Source organism: Canis lupus, chromosome 19 (genome assembly GCF_048164855.1).
Source record: "Canis lupus baileyi chromosome 19, mCanLup2.hap1, whole genome shotgun sequence".
Taxonomy (NCBI): domain Eukaryota; kingdom Metazoa; phylum Chordata; class Mammalia; order Carnivora; family Canidae; genus Canis; species Canis lupus.
In genome coordinates this window covers 52,638,344-52,652,677 of record NC_132856.1, presented here as the reverse complement: position 1 = coordinate 52,652,677, position 14,334 = coordinate 52,638,344, and positions in this window count along the sequence as shown.

The following is a 14,334-nucleotide window of genomic DNA, read 5'->3' as shown; positions in this document are numbered from 1 at the left end:
TCCCTGGGTGGTGCAGCGGTTTGGCACCTGCCTTTGTCCCAGGGCGCGATCCTGGAGTCCCGGGTGCGAGTCCCATGTCGGGCTCCCGGCATGGAGCCTGCTTCTCCCTCTTCCTGTGTCTCTGCCTCTCTCTCTCTCTCTCTCTTTGTCTATAATTAAATAAATAAATAAATAAATAAATAAATAAATAAATCTTTCAAAAAAAAAAAAAAAGACATTGGAACATCATACCCAAAGTCCATACATTTGTCCCTGTCCCAACATTCATCAAGGGCTCTGCACAACCTACCCTAACATCGCAGTGACCTGCCTCCTCCCTCTCCCTCCTATTCCATTTCAATTACACTGGCCTCCTCTGTGTCTTCCCAACACCCAAGTAGATTCCTACCTCAGGGCCTTTGCACACTCACTGTTTCCTCTACCAAGTACACCCTGCCCCCAGGTATCTGTATGGAAGGAACCCTTCCCTTATTTGGATTTTTTCTTTCATATGGCTGAATAACATTCCAGAGTTTAAATGTTTAAATGTTGCTTCCTCAAAGATACTTGCCTTAATAACGTATCTAAAACAGACCCCCCCACCTTCCATCACTCTCTCCCTTTACCCTGCTTTATTCTCTCAATAACACTTATGAATATGAGCACCTGGGTGGCTCAGTGTTTGAGCGTCTGCCTTCAGCTCAGGTCATGATCCCAGGGTCCTGGGATCAAGTCCTGAATCGGGTTCCCCGCAGAGAGCCTGCTTCTCCCTCTGCCTCTGTGTGTGTGTGTCTCTCATGAATAAATAAATAAAATCTTTTTTAAAAATAATCCTTATGAATATATTATATATTTATTGGTTTTATCGTTAAATGGGCATTTCTCCTGCCTGACAATGTCAGCTCCTCAAAACCAGGGGTCATGAGTGTCTTGTTCACTGCAGTATTCTCAGCCTGCGGCAGGGGCTGGTACACACTAGGTGCTCAGGAAATGGTTGTTGAAGGAGTGAGTGAGTTATGAATGAATTTGGTGCCCACTGTGCACCTGGTCCTGATGGAAGATCTGTTGGGGAGCACCAAGGGAAAGTGAATGAGTTTCATCCATGTGGCCCAGGATGGGAGTGGGAGACCTGCCCAGCCAAGGCAGCAACTCCTGTGGCTCTGGGAACCCCCAAGTGCCATCCAGGATGGCGTGATCTTGGAGTGCTAATGAGGACTGGGTAAAAGAAGTAAAAAGGGAGAAAGAGAAATATGGGGCAAGGAGGCTGCTGGGTGGGCTGACTTTATAAAAGGTTTCGAAAAAAAAAAAGAAAAAAAAAAAAAGGTTTTGAATACCAGACTAAAGGACTTGATCATTATCAAAGGCAGCTGCGAGCCATGGGAGATGGTTGAGCAGGAGAGGAACCAACCAGCCCTGAAACAGAAGGCCCAGCTGGTTGATGGGCGAGAACTGAGTTGATGACAGGAAACATAGGGAAGAGGCTGGAGCTGTGGGGCCATGGGGTAGCATGGTGGCAGCTTCCTGAGTTCAAAATTTGCCTTCACCATTTCCTGGCTATGTGATCTTGGCTGGTTACTCACCTCTCTGTGTTTTGGTTTCCTCATTTTTTTTAAAAGATTTTATTTATTTATTCATGAGAGACACACAGAGAGAGAGAGGCAGAGACGTGGGACTGATCCTGGGTCTCCAGGATCACGCCCTGGGCTGAAGGCGGCACTAAACGGCTGAGCCACCGGGGCTGCCTTAAAAAAAAAATCATTTTTTTAAGATTTTTTATTAAATAATAATAATAAAAATAAAGATTTTTTATTTACTTGAGAGAGAGAGCAAGCACAAGCAGAGGGAGAGGCAGGGGGAGAGAGAGTAGCAGGCTCCCTGCTCAGCCTGCTGTGGGACTCACTTCTGAGACTCTAGGATCATGACCTGAACCAAAGGCAGATGCTTAACCGACTGAGCCACCCAGGCACCCCTAGTTTCCTCATCTTTAAGGTTATTTCCCTCAGAGTCGTTGTGAGTGCCAGCATACAGTAAATATTCAATAAATTCTCACTGGCCTTTTGGTGACAAAGACAAGAGTCCATGGGAGACAGTGAAGCTGCTGGAATCCACAGGTCAGAGAAAAAATTGGGTCAAACAACCCCTGCTCAAAGCCCTCCCAAGCACTAGTGCTCTGACACCACAGCCCTCAAGGCTCTGCACTGTGGCCCCATCAACCCTTGGCCCCATTGCCCCCCACTCTCCTCCTCACTCACTCATTCCAGCCATGCTGGCCTCCTCCATGGTTCCAGAAACTCCTAGCTCTTTTTTTTTTTTGAGGGGAGGGGCCTCTGGGCTATGACATAAGCTGTTCCCTCTGCCCAGAACACTTTTCCCATGACTGCTTTCTCTTCGTCCTTCCAGTCTACTCAGAGAGGCCTTCTCCAGCCACCTTGGCTAGGTGAAATTGGACCTTCATCTCTCCCTGCAACCTAGCTGTGTCCTCCAGAGTGGATGCTACAGTGCCTGATGATATACTGGGTTCTTAACTTACAGCTTTGCTGTCTGTTTCCCCTCCTGGGCTGGGAGCTCCAGGAGAGCAGAGAGGCATCTGACTTAGTCAGATACAATTGCATCAGCTCACGCAGGGTCTGGCACACAGTAGGTGTGCATTTCGCTGAATTAATGACTGAATAAATGAGAGAGAAGAAAGAGAGATGGGAAAGAGAGGGGATGATGGAAGAGAGAAGGAAAGAAGCCAGCAAGCAAGGGGGAAGATGGGTTCACATCTTGTTTCTGCACAGCCCTTAAGCTAAGAATGTTTTTTTTACATTTTCAAAGAGCTAAAGAAAAAGAAGAAGAAGAAGAAGAAGAAGAAGAAGAAGAAGAAGAAGAAGAAGAAGAAGGAGTAACAGACACTGAACGTGACCTGAAAAGCCTGAAATATTTATTATCTTGTCCTTTATAAGGGGAAAAAATGTCTACCCCTGAATTAGTGCCTTAGTTATCTATTGCTATGAAACAAATTACCCCAAAACTTAGAGGCTTAAAGCAGGAATTATTATCATTTACAGTTTTGGTGGGTTGGGAATCCACAGGGAGCCACTGAGCTGCACAGTTTGGGCTCAGGGGTCTCTCACAAGATTAGAATTAAAACGTCAGCTGGAGGGATGCTCCCACATTGGGCTCCCCACAGGGAACCTGCTTCTCCCTCTGCCTATGTCTCTGCCTCTCTGTGTGTATCTCATGAATAAATAAATAAATAAAATCTTTGGGGCAGCCCCGGTGGCTCAGCGGTTTAGTGCCTGCCTTTGGCCCAGAGTGTGATCCTGGGGACGCAGGATCAAGTCCCACATCGGGCTCCCTGCATGGAGCCTGCTTCTCCCTCTGCCTGTGTTTCTGCCTCCCTCTCTCAATCTCTCTCTCTCTCTCTCTCTCTTTGTGTGTCTCTAATAAATAAATAAAATCTTTTTAAAATAATAAAATAAAATCTTTAAAAAGTAAAAATAAAACATCAGCTGGAAGGGCCTCTGGGTGGCTCAGTGGTTGAGTGTCTGCCTTTGGCTCAGGTCATGATCCCGGGATCCTGGGATCGAGTCCTGCATTGGGCTCCCCACAGGGAGCATGTTGTCCCCTCTGCCTATGTCTCTGCCTCTCTGTGTCTCTTATGAATAAATAAATAAATAAAAAATAAAAATAAAAATAAAAATAAAAATAGGGCAGCCTGGATGGCTCAGCGGTTTAGCGCCACCTTCAACCCAGGGTGTGATCCTGGAAACCGGGGATGGAGTCCCACGTTGGGCTGCCTGCATGGAGCCTGCTTCTCCCTCTGCCTATGTCTCTGCCTCTGTGTGTATGTGTGTGTGTGTGTGTGTGTGTGTGTGTTTCTCATGAATAAATAAATAAAATCCTAAAAAATAAAAATAAATAAAATATCAGCCGGGGCTGCTGTCATCTGAAGGCTCGTTTGAGGTTGGAGGAGCCACCCCCAAGGTAGCTCCTTCACATGGCTGGCAAGCTGGCGGTGGTTGTTAGTGGGAGGATTCAAGTCTTGCCATGTGGACCTCACAGTGTTGCTTCAGGGTTCTCATGATATGGCAGCTGGCTTTCGCCAGAGTGAGTGATCAAAGTGAAAGAAGCCACGGTGCCTTTTAAAGAGCTAGACTCAGAAATCACACACCTTCATTTCCACAACAGTCTATTGGTCACATGAGCTAGTGCAATTCAGTGCAGACAAGGACCACACAGGGCATGACTGTTGGGAGGCAGAGGTCCCTGCAGGCCATCTTGAAAGCTACCAACTACAGTTAGTCCCAGAGTTTGGGACCCAAGCAATCTAGCTCCAGAGTCTATGCACTCACAATCATGTATAGAGGTCTGTCAGTGGCAAAGCGTGGGTACATTTGTAAAACAGATTTCATTTTTTAGATAATTTATAAATTTACAGGGGCACCTGGGTGGCTCAGTGGTTGAGTGTCTGCCTTTGGCTCAGGTTGTGATCCCCAGGTCCTAGGATAGAGTCTTGCATTGGCCTCCCCGCTGGGAGCTTGCTTCTCTCTCTGCCTGTGTCTCTGCCTCTCTCTGTGTTTCTCATGAGTAAATAAATAAAATCTTAAAATAAATAAATTTACAGGAAAAAACTGAGAAGACAATACAGAGAGAGTTTCCCATATACCTCTGCAGTTTCCCTATGATTAACATCTTACATTACCATGATACATTTGCTATAAGCGACAAACCAATACTGATACATTTTTGTTCCCTAAAATCCACAGTCTAGAGTTCCTTAGTTTTCACCCAATGTCTTTTTTCTGTTCCAAGATCTCATCCAGGACACCATATTACATTTAGTCTGTGACAATTTCCCAGACTTCCCCTTGTTTTTTCATGTCTCTAGCGGTTTTGAGGAATACTGCTCAGGGATACTGCAGGATGACTCTTGATTGAGATTTACTTGATGTTCTTTCATGATCAGACTCGTGGGTTTATGGGATTAGAGGAGGAATATTGCAGAAGTAAGAGGGTATTTCCATATCATATTAAGGGTATATAAATCAACATAATTTATGACTACTGATGTTGACCTTGACCAACTGGCTGTGGTAGTGTTTGTAAGGTTTCTTTTTTTATATATATTTTATTTATTTATTTATTTATTTATTTATTTATTTATGAGAGAGAAAGAGCACACAAGCAGGAAGTGCCACAGGCCAAGGGAGAAGCAGGCTCCCCAATAAGCAGGGAGCCTGACGCAAGGCTCAATCCCAGGACCTTGGGATCATGACCAGAGCTGAAGGCAGATGCTTAACTGACTGAGCCACCCAGGTGCCCCCATTTGTCAGGTTTCTCCTCTGTAAAGTTACTATCCCTGCTCTCTTTTCCACAGTGTACTCTTTGGAAAGAAGTCTCTCAAAGAAAAGAAAAGAAAAGAAAAGAAAAGAAAAGAAAAGAAAAGAAAAGAAAAGAAAAGAAAAGAAAAGAAAAGAAAAAAGAAGTCTCTCTTCATGGCCAATACCAAAGAGGAGTTATGCTTCCCTTCTTTCAGGGCTGAATATCTACATTAATTATTTGGAATTCTTCTGCCCAGGACACTAGTCTCTTTTCCCACATTTATTAATCTATTCCATCATTAATTGGATTATAGCCCAATAGTACTTGATTTTGTTGTTTCCATCATTCTTTTTTTTAAAATATTTTATTTATTTATTCAGGAGACACAGAGAGAGAGGCAGAGACACAAGCAGAGGGAGAAGCAGGATCCACACAGGGAGCCCGACATGGGACTTGATCCCAGAACTCCGGGATCACCCCCTGAGCCAAAGGCAGACACTCAACCACAGAGCCACCCAGGCGTCCCACTCCAGTCATTCTCTTTTGGTCATTGGGAGCTCTTTCAGTTGGCACCTTGTAGGTAAATTTAAACTTTCATGTGTGCTACTAAATTAGATCCTAATAATGTTGGCCGCTTATATTTTCACTGCACCATAAATTGAAGTTTTTATTTTTTATTGAGGTGAAATTCACACACAATTAATCACATTAATGTGTACAATTCAGTGCACTTAATATATTTAAAATATTATGCAATCACCACCTCTCTCGAGTTTTGAAATTTTTTCATCACTCCAGAAAAACAGTCTGTCGCCATTAAGTAATCACTCCCCACTTCCCTCTACCTCCCAGCCCCTGGTAATGACTAATCTTCTTTCTGTCTCTATGGATTTGCCTATTCCGGATATATCATAAAAACGAATCAGGCAATAGGGAGCCTGGGCGGCTCAGTTGGTTGCGCATCCAACCCTTGATTTCAACTCAGGTCATGATCTCAGCATCATGAGATCAAGCCCAGACGGGCTCTGCACTTAGCCTGGCATCTGCTTGGGACTGACTCTCACCCTCTCCCTTTGCCCTCTGTCCCTCCCCACACTGTGCATGCTCTCTCTCTCTCTCCTTCCTGCCCCCCCTCAAATAACTAAATAAGTAAAATCTTTTTTAAAAGGGGTGCCTGGGGACACCCGAGTGGCTCAGCAGTTGAGTGTCTGCCTTTGGCTCGGGGCGTGATCCCGGATTCCCGGGATCGAGTCCCACATCAGGCTTCCTGCATGGAGCCCGCTTCTCCCTCTGCCTGTGTCTTTGCCTCTCTCTCTCTCTCTGTGACTCTCATGAATAAATAAATTAAATATTTTTTAAGATTTTTATTTATTTATTTATTTATTCATGAGTGACACACAGAGAGAGAAAAGCAGAGACACAGACCGAGGGAGAAGCAGTCTCCCCGCAGGGAGCGTGTCTTGGGACCGACCCAGGATCACGCCCTGAGCCAATGTCAGGCGCTAAACCGCTGAGCCATCCAGGAATCCCCAATAAATAAAATCTTTAAAAAAAAAAAAGGAGTGCCTGGGTGGCTCAGTTGGTTAAGCATCTGTCTTCTGCTCAGGTCATGGTTAAGCATCTGTCTTCTGCTCAGGTCATGATTCCAGGATCCTGGGATCAAGCCCCTCATCAGGCTCCCTGCCCTTCCGGGAGCCTGCTTCTCTCTCTTCCTCTGTCTGTCACTCTCCCTGCTTGTGCTCTCTCTCTGTCAGATAAATAAATAAAATCTTTTTTTTTTTTTTTTTTTTTAAAGAATCAGGCAGGGACGCCTGGGTGGCTCATCAGTTGAGCATCTGCCTTTGGCTCAGGGCATGATCCCTGGATTCCAGGATCAAGTCCCACATCGGGCTTCCTGCATGGAGCCTGCTTCTCCCTCTGCCTATGTCTCTGCCTCTCTCTGTGTGTCTCTCATGAATAAATAAATAAAATCTTAAAAAAAAAAAAGAATCAGGTAATATGTGACTTTGTCTTTCTAGCTTCTTTCGCTTGGCATGGTTTCAAGATTCATCCAAGTTGTAGCATATTCTTTGTTCCTTGTTTCTTTTATGGCTGAATAATATTCCATTGTATGGATGCACCATATTTTGTTTATCTGTTCAACTGTCCATAAACATTTGGGTCATTTCCACCTTTTGACTATTGTAAATAATGCTGCTATGAATGTGGGTGTGCAAATACCTGTTTGAGTCTCCCCTGAACATATCTTGGGATAAATCCCACTTGGCCATGGCATACAATCTGTCTAACATGCTGTTGGATTCAGTTTGCTAGTCCTCCTGTTCTCCTGGTTACCTACCAGCTTCTGGTAGAGGTTTGTCCCAAAGGGCATTAACAGCTGTGCATGCTTGAGAGCCAAAAGAAGACCCTGAAGAAGAGAATGGGAAAATGCCTGTGTCTTCTTGAGGTAGGTAGATTTGCATTACATGGAACTGTCCACAGCAGGTGCAGCTGAAATCCAGGTGGGCCCAGGAGATGGAAAGCAGGGCACTAAGAGGTTACACATACGGTGTAGCATAGATATGTTATGCATATCTACCTGTGTGCATTTATAAATATATAATTCCCCTCTCTGAGGCTGTATAATGTTCCAACCCAACTTTTCTGTACATTTTAAAAAATATTTTATTTATTGGGGATCCCTGGATAGCTCAGCGGTTTAGCGCCTGCCTTCGGCCCAGGGCTTGGTCCTGAAGTCCCGGGATTGAGTCCCACGTGAGGCTCCCTGCGTGGAGCCTGCTTCTCTCTGTCTGTGTCTCTGCCTCTCTATCTGTGTGTCTCTCATGAATAAATAAATAAAATCTAAAAAAAAAGATTTTATTTATTTATTCATGAGAGACACAGAGGGAGAGGCAGAGACACAAGCAGAGAGAGAATCAGACTCCCTTTGGGAAGTGGGATGTGGGACTCGATCCCAGGACGCCAGGATCATGCCCTGAGCCAAAGGCATCTGCTCAACCACTGCCAAAGGCATCTACTCAACCACTGAGGCACCCGGGTGCCCCTTCTAATATTTGTTTCACTCTTAAATCATGTCAGTCACACATGAACAATATAGAAAATTTTAAAATTAGTAAAGGTTATTAGCTTAATCACAGAAACCAACCAACTCTGGCTAATTTAACCAGAAAAGTTTATTTAAGAACACTTAAGGGGTACCTGGGTGGCTCAGTCAGTTACACATCTTCCTTTGGCTCAGGTTGTGACCCTGGGGTCCTGGGATTGAGCCCCACATCTGGCTCCCTACTCAGTAGGGAGACTACTTCTCCCTGTAGCTCCCCCTGCTTGTGCACTTCCGTGCTCTCTCATTCTCTCTCTCAATCAAATAAATGATTTTTTTTATCTTTAAAAAAAGAGACAGGCAAAAATTAATTAATTAATTAATTAATTAATATAAAAAAAGAGAGAGGGACGCCTGGGTGGCTCAATGATTTAGCGCCTGCCCTTTTTTTTTAAATTTTTTTAAAATTTTTTATTTATTTATGATAGTCACAGAGAGAGAGAGAGGCAGAGACACAGGCAGAGGGAGAAGCAGGCTCCATGCACCGGGAGCCCGACGTGGGATTTGATCCCGGGTCTCCAGGATCGCGCCCTGGGCCAAAGGCAGGCGCCAAACCGCTGGGCCACCCAGGGTTCCCTAGCGCCTGCCTTTGGCCAAGGTGTAATCCTGGAGTCCTGGGATCGAGTCCCACATCGGGCTCCCTGCATGGAGCCTGCTTCTCCCTCCGCCTGTGTCTCTGCCTCTCTCTCTCCCTCTGTCTCTCTCTCTCTCTCTCATGAATAAATAAGTAAAATCATAAATAAATAAATAAATAAATAAATAAATAAATAAATAAATACTTAGGAGTGGGGCACCTGGCTGGCTCAGTCGGTAGAGAATGCAACTCTTGATCCTGGGGGTTGTGAGTTCAAGCCCCACATTGGGTGTAGAGATTACTTTAAAAAAATCTTTGGGCAGCCCCAGTGGCACAGCGGTTTAGCGCCGCCTGCAGCCCAGGGCGTGATCCTGGAGACCCGGGATCGAGTCCCACATCGGGCTCCCTGCATGGAGCCTGCTTCTCCCTCTGCCTGTGTCTCTGCCTCTCTCTCTAGCTGTGTCTCTATGAATAAATAAATAAAATCTTAAAAAAAAAAATCTTTAAGGGACCCCTGGGTGGCTCAATCAGTTGCGCCTCTGCGCCTCTTGATTTAGGCTCAGGTCATGATCTAGGGGACACGATCTCAGAGGCCTGAGATCCAGCCGAGCGTGGGGCTCTGTGCTGAGTCTGAAGCCTACTTAAGATTCTCTCTCTCTCTCTCTCTCTCTCTCCCCTCCCCTCCCCCCTACCCATGCTTGCTCTCTCTCGTTCTCTCTCTCTAAAAACAATAATAAAATAAAATAAACTCTTTTAAAAAAGGGATAGGGGAACAGTTAGGATCAATAGCAAGCAAATTAGGCTGAGGACCCAGGTGAAGTCCAAGGCAGCGCCAAGGAGAGGGGAGCCTGCTGCGGGCCCTGCCTGCGATCCACTGGGACAGGGACCAAGGATGGGTACCCAGAGCCCTCTCGTTGCAGACTTCACTGCCCAACCCCATCACCTACTTGAGGAAGGACTTTGACGTCCTCATGGACTGGCTCCTGACCCTCGGGAGTTTATAGAGCAACAGCAGGCAAAGAACAGGTACTACTGCTCCCACCCCAGGAATCTGCCAGATGCTGGCAGTCGCTAAGTGCCAACCAAGAGCCGTCTTGGGCACCTATGAAGCAGAGATGTACTGGAGAAGAAACCATCAAGTTGATGGAGAAATCATCAACATTATCCATGAAAGGCAGGAAGCCTGTCAGCAGAGGAAAAGCAGGAGCTACAGGCAGAGCCGTCCAAGGAGCTGGAGCAGTTCACCCAGTGGCTAAGGCCCCCCAGGACCATGATCACCACCTTGGGCCCCCGCTTTTCTCTGGGAACCCCCTGGCAGAATAGGAGCCCCACCTCCTGGCACAGGGAAAACCTGCGAATAAGGCCACGGATGCCCAAGGCAGCTCCTCCAGCCCCCTCACATGACTGTTACCATTACTGAAATAGAGTAATCAAACCTGAACCAAAAATGAGAACAAAACAGAACAGAACAAACAAAAAATACTTGGGAGCAATAGATAAAATATCCATACAATGGAATACTACTGAGCAGTAAAAAACGAACCAACAAACATAAAACAACCTGCAGCCATATATACAGGCCACAGAATGGATGAACCTCAAAAATGTGAGGAGTGAGATAAGACACAAGCCATCATATGCTGGATGATGCCATTTATATGAAATGTCCAGAAAGGCAAATCTATAGAGGCCACTGGTGGTGTGAGGCTGGGGTGAGAATGGAAACTGACTGGATAGGCCCAAGGACTCTTCCTGGAGCAATAAAAATATTCTAAAACTGGGATGCCTGGGTGGCTAGGCGGTAGGGCATGTGCCCGTCGTGATCCCGAGTCCAGGGATCAAGTCCCACAACGGGCTCCCCATGGGGAGCCTGCTTCTCCCTCTGTCTGTATCTCTGCCCCTCTCTCTGTGTCTCTCGTGAATAAATAAATAAAATCTTTAAGAAAAGAATGGGTTTCACAACTCAGGAAAATGATTAAAAATCATTGAGGGGCTGTCTGGGTGGCTCAGTCACTTAAGCTTCTGCCTTCCGCTCAGGTCATGATCTCAAGGTCCTGGGATTGAGCCCCACATTGGGTTCCCTGCTCAGCGGGCAGCCTGATTCTCCCTCTGCCTGCTGCTCCCCCTGCTTGTACTCTTCTCTGTGTGTCAAATAAATAAATAAACATATTTTTTAAAAAATCATTGAAATGTACACTTGAAGAGGATGATCTTATGATATGTAAAACCTACTTCAATAAAGCTGATTAAATATATATATATATTAGGGTACTGGGACGCCTGGGTGGCTCAGCGGTTGAGCATCTGCCTTTGGCTCAGGGCGTGATCCTGGGATCCTGGGATCGAGTCCCACATCGGACTCCCCGCACAGAGCCTGCTTCTCCCTCTGCCTATATCTCTGCTTCTCTCTGTGTGTCTCTCATGAATCAATCAATCAATCAATAATAAATAAATAAATAAATAAATAAATAAATAAATAAATAAATAAAATGTTTAAAAAAATATATTAGGGTACTTACTGAATTTCCAGGAGACTGAAAATAAGGCTCCAGATCCCAAAGACAGAGAACCAGTTCTGGAGAAGATACGACTGCCATGGCTGTTGGATTGAACCACGACTAATAGTGGACACTGATCTTTTACCAGACCCACCACCCCAGCAGCCTCAGAAAACTGAATCTTGAGGCACATGGGTGGCTCAGTTGGTTAATCATCTGCCTTCAGCTCAGGTCATCATCCCGGAGTCCTGGGATCAAGCTCTGCATTTGGCTCCCCGCTCAGCAAGGGGTTCTGCTTCTCCTTCTCCTTCTGCTACTCTCCCTGCCTGTGCTCACTTGCTCTCTCTCTCTCTCTCTCTCTCTCTCTATCTGTGATCAATAAATAAATAGATAAATAAATAAATAATAAATAAGATGTTTAAAAGATTTTATTTTTTTTTTTATTTTTATTTATTTATGATAGTCACACAGAGAGAGAGAGGCAGAGACACAGGCAGAGGGAGAAGCAGGCTCCATGCACCGGGAGCCCGACGTGGGACTGGATCCCGGGTCTCCAGGATCACGCCCTGGGCCAAAGGCAGGCGCCAAACCGCTGCGCCACCCAGGGATCCCAAAAGATTTTAAAAGATTCAAAGAAAACTGAATCTTGCTATAGCTATTCATCACTGGTTGACTTACCTGTGGCCTCTCCTTCCCATCACTGCTTTTTTTTTTTTTTTTTTTATTTATGATAGTCACACACAGAGAGAGAGGCAAAGACACAGGCAGAGACACAGGCAGAGGGAGAAGCAGGCTCCATGCACCGGGAGCCCGACGTGGGATTCAATCCCGGGTCTCCAGGATCGTGCCCTGGGCCAAAGGCAGGCGCTCAACCACTGCGCCACCCAGGGATCCCCCATCACAGCTTTTGATGCTTAGTTAGGAGCTGGTTGGTGGAGGCAGGAGGAGGTGTGGTGGAAATAGTGCTGTGTATTCCCCAAATCTGTATCCTTGCTTTCTGACCACTCTGCTAAATGACATTTCCCAGACTCCTGTGCAGATGAGTAGAGCCACGTGATGGGAGATCTGTCTAATGGAGTGAGCAGAAGAGATGTGGCTCTCCTGGCTCAGGCAGTTAAGGATGGGTGTGCCTTCTCCACGAGCACAACGGTCAGAAAATCCAGTGAGTTCCATAAATAAAGGGCATTTTTTTAAAGGATGGAGGACTATTATATATTAAAAGACACTTGAGAGAACTACCTACCAAATGACATGTGTAGAGCTGGTTTGGATTCCAGTTTGAATGAATTAAATAAAAATAAGGCATTTTTTTTTAAGATTGTATTTATTCATGAGAGACACAGAGAGAGATGCAGAGACATAGGCAGAGGGAGAAGCAGGCTCCCAGCGGGGAGGCCAATGCAGGACTCTATCCTAGGACCTGGGGATCATGACCTGAGCCAAAGGCAGAGGCTCAACCTCTGAGCCACCCAGGCATCCCAAAATAAGGCATGTTTGAAACAAAACACTTTTAGAAACAACTATTTTTTTTTCTTTTTGAAACAACTGACTATTAATTCGGAATGAGATATTAAGGAAGAACTGTTATTTTCCTGTGTGTAATAATGATATTGTGAATATGCTTTTTTTAAAGTCCTTATCTGTTAGAGAAACATGAAATACTGATAGGTGAAATTATATGATGTTTTGGATTTTCTTTAAAATATTCCAGCCCAGGGCAGCCCGGGTGGCTCAGCGGTTTAGCGCTGCCTTCAGCCCAGGGCCTGATCCTGGAGACCTGGGATCAAGTTCCATGTCGGGCATCCTGAATGGAGCCTGCTTCTCCCTCTGCCTAAGTCTCTGCTTTTCTCCTGTGTCTCTCATGAATAAATAAATAAATTCTAAAAAAATAAAATAAAATATTCCAGCCCCAGAGGTGCCCAGGTGACTCAACTGGTTAAGCAACTGCCTTGGGTTCATGTCATGATCCCAGGGTGCTAGGATCTAGCTTCTTTTTGGGCTCCCTGCTCAGCAAGGAGCTTGCTTCTCCCTCTCCCCTTTGCTCATGCTCTCTCTCTCTCTCTCTCTCTCTCAAATAAATAAATAAAATCTTAAAAAAAAAAAAATTCCAGCCCAGAGGTTTCGGTTCTCATCAAGATAAAATAAGCACATTCCATCCTGTCTCTCCCAGGAATGCATGGAGCAGCTATCTGATGACTCTGAAAAGTAAATGGATTAAGACAACATAAAGACAAGCCACAAATATTTGCAAAGCACAAATCCAGTAAAAGTCTTATCTCTAAAATGTACAAAAAATCAAAGAATTCTTAAAATCCAATGATAAGGGCAGCCCCGGTGGTGCAGCGGTTTAGCGCCGCCTGCAGCCCGGGGTGTGATCCTGGAGACCCAGGATCGAGTCCCACATCAGGCTCCCTGCATGGGGCCTGCTTCTCCCTCTGCCTGTGTCTCTGCCTCTCTCTCGCTCTCTCTGAATGAATAAATAAATAAATCTTAAAAAAAAAAAATCCAATGATAAGAATACAACCAGATTTAAAATGGGCAAAAGATGGGCAGCCCCGGTGGCTCAGCGGTTTAGTGCCGCCTGCAGCCCAGGGTGTGATCCTGGGGACCCCAGATCGAGTCCCACATCAGGCTCCCTGCATGGGGCCTGCTTCTCCCTCTGCCTGTGTCTCTGCTTCTCTCTCTCCTCTCTGTGTGTTCTCATGAATAAATAAATGAAATCTTTATAATAAATAAATAAATAAATAAATAAATAAATAAATAAATAAAATGGGCAAAAGACTTGATAAGTCACCACATAAGATATACAAATGGCCAACAATCATATGAAAATATATGCCCCCAAAAAAAAAAAAGAAAATATATGCCCAACATCC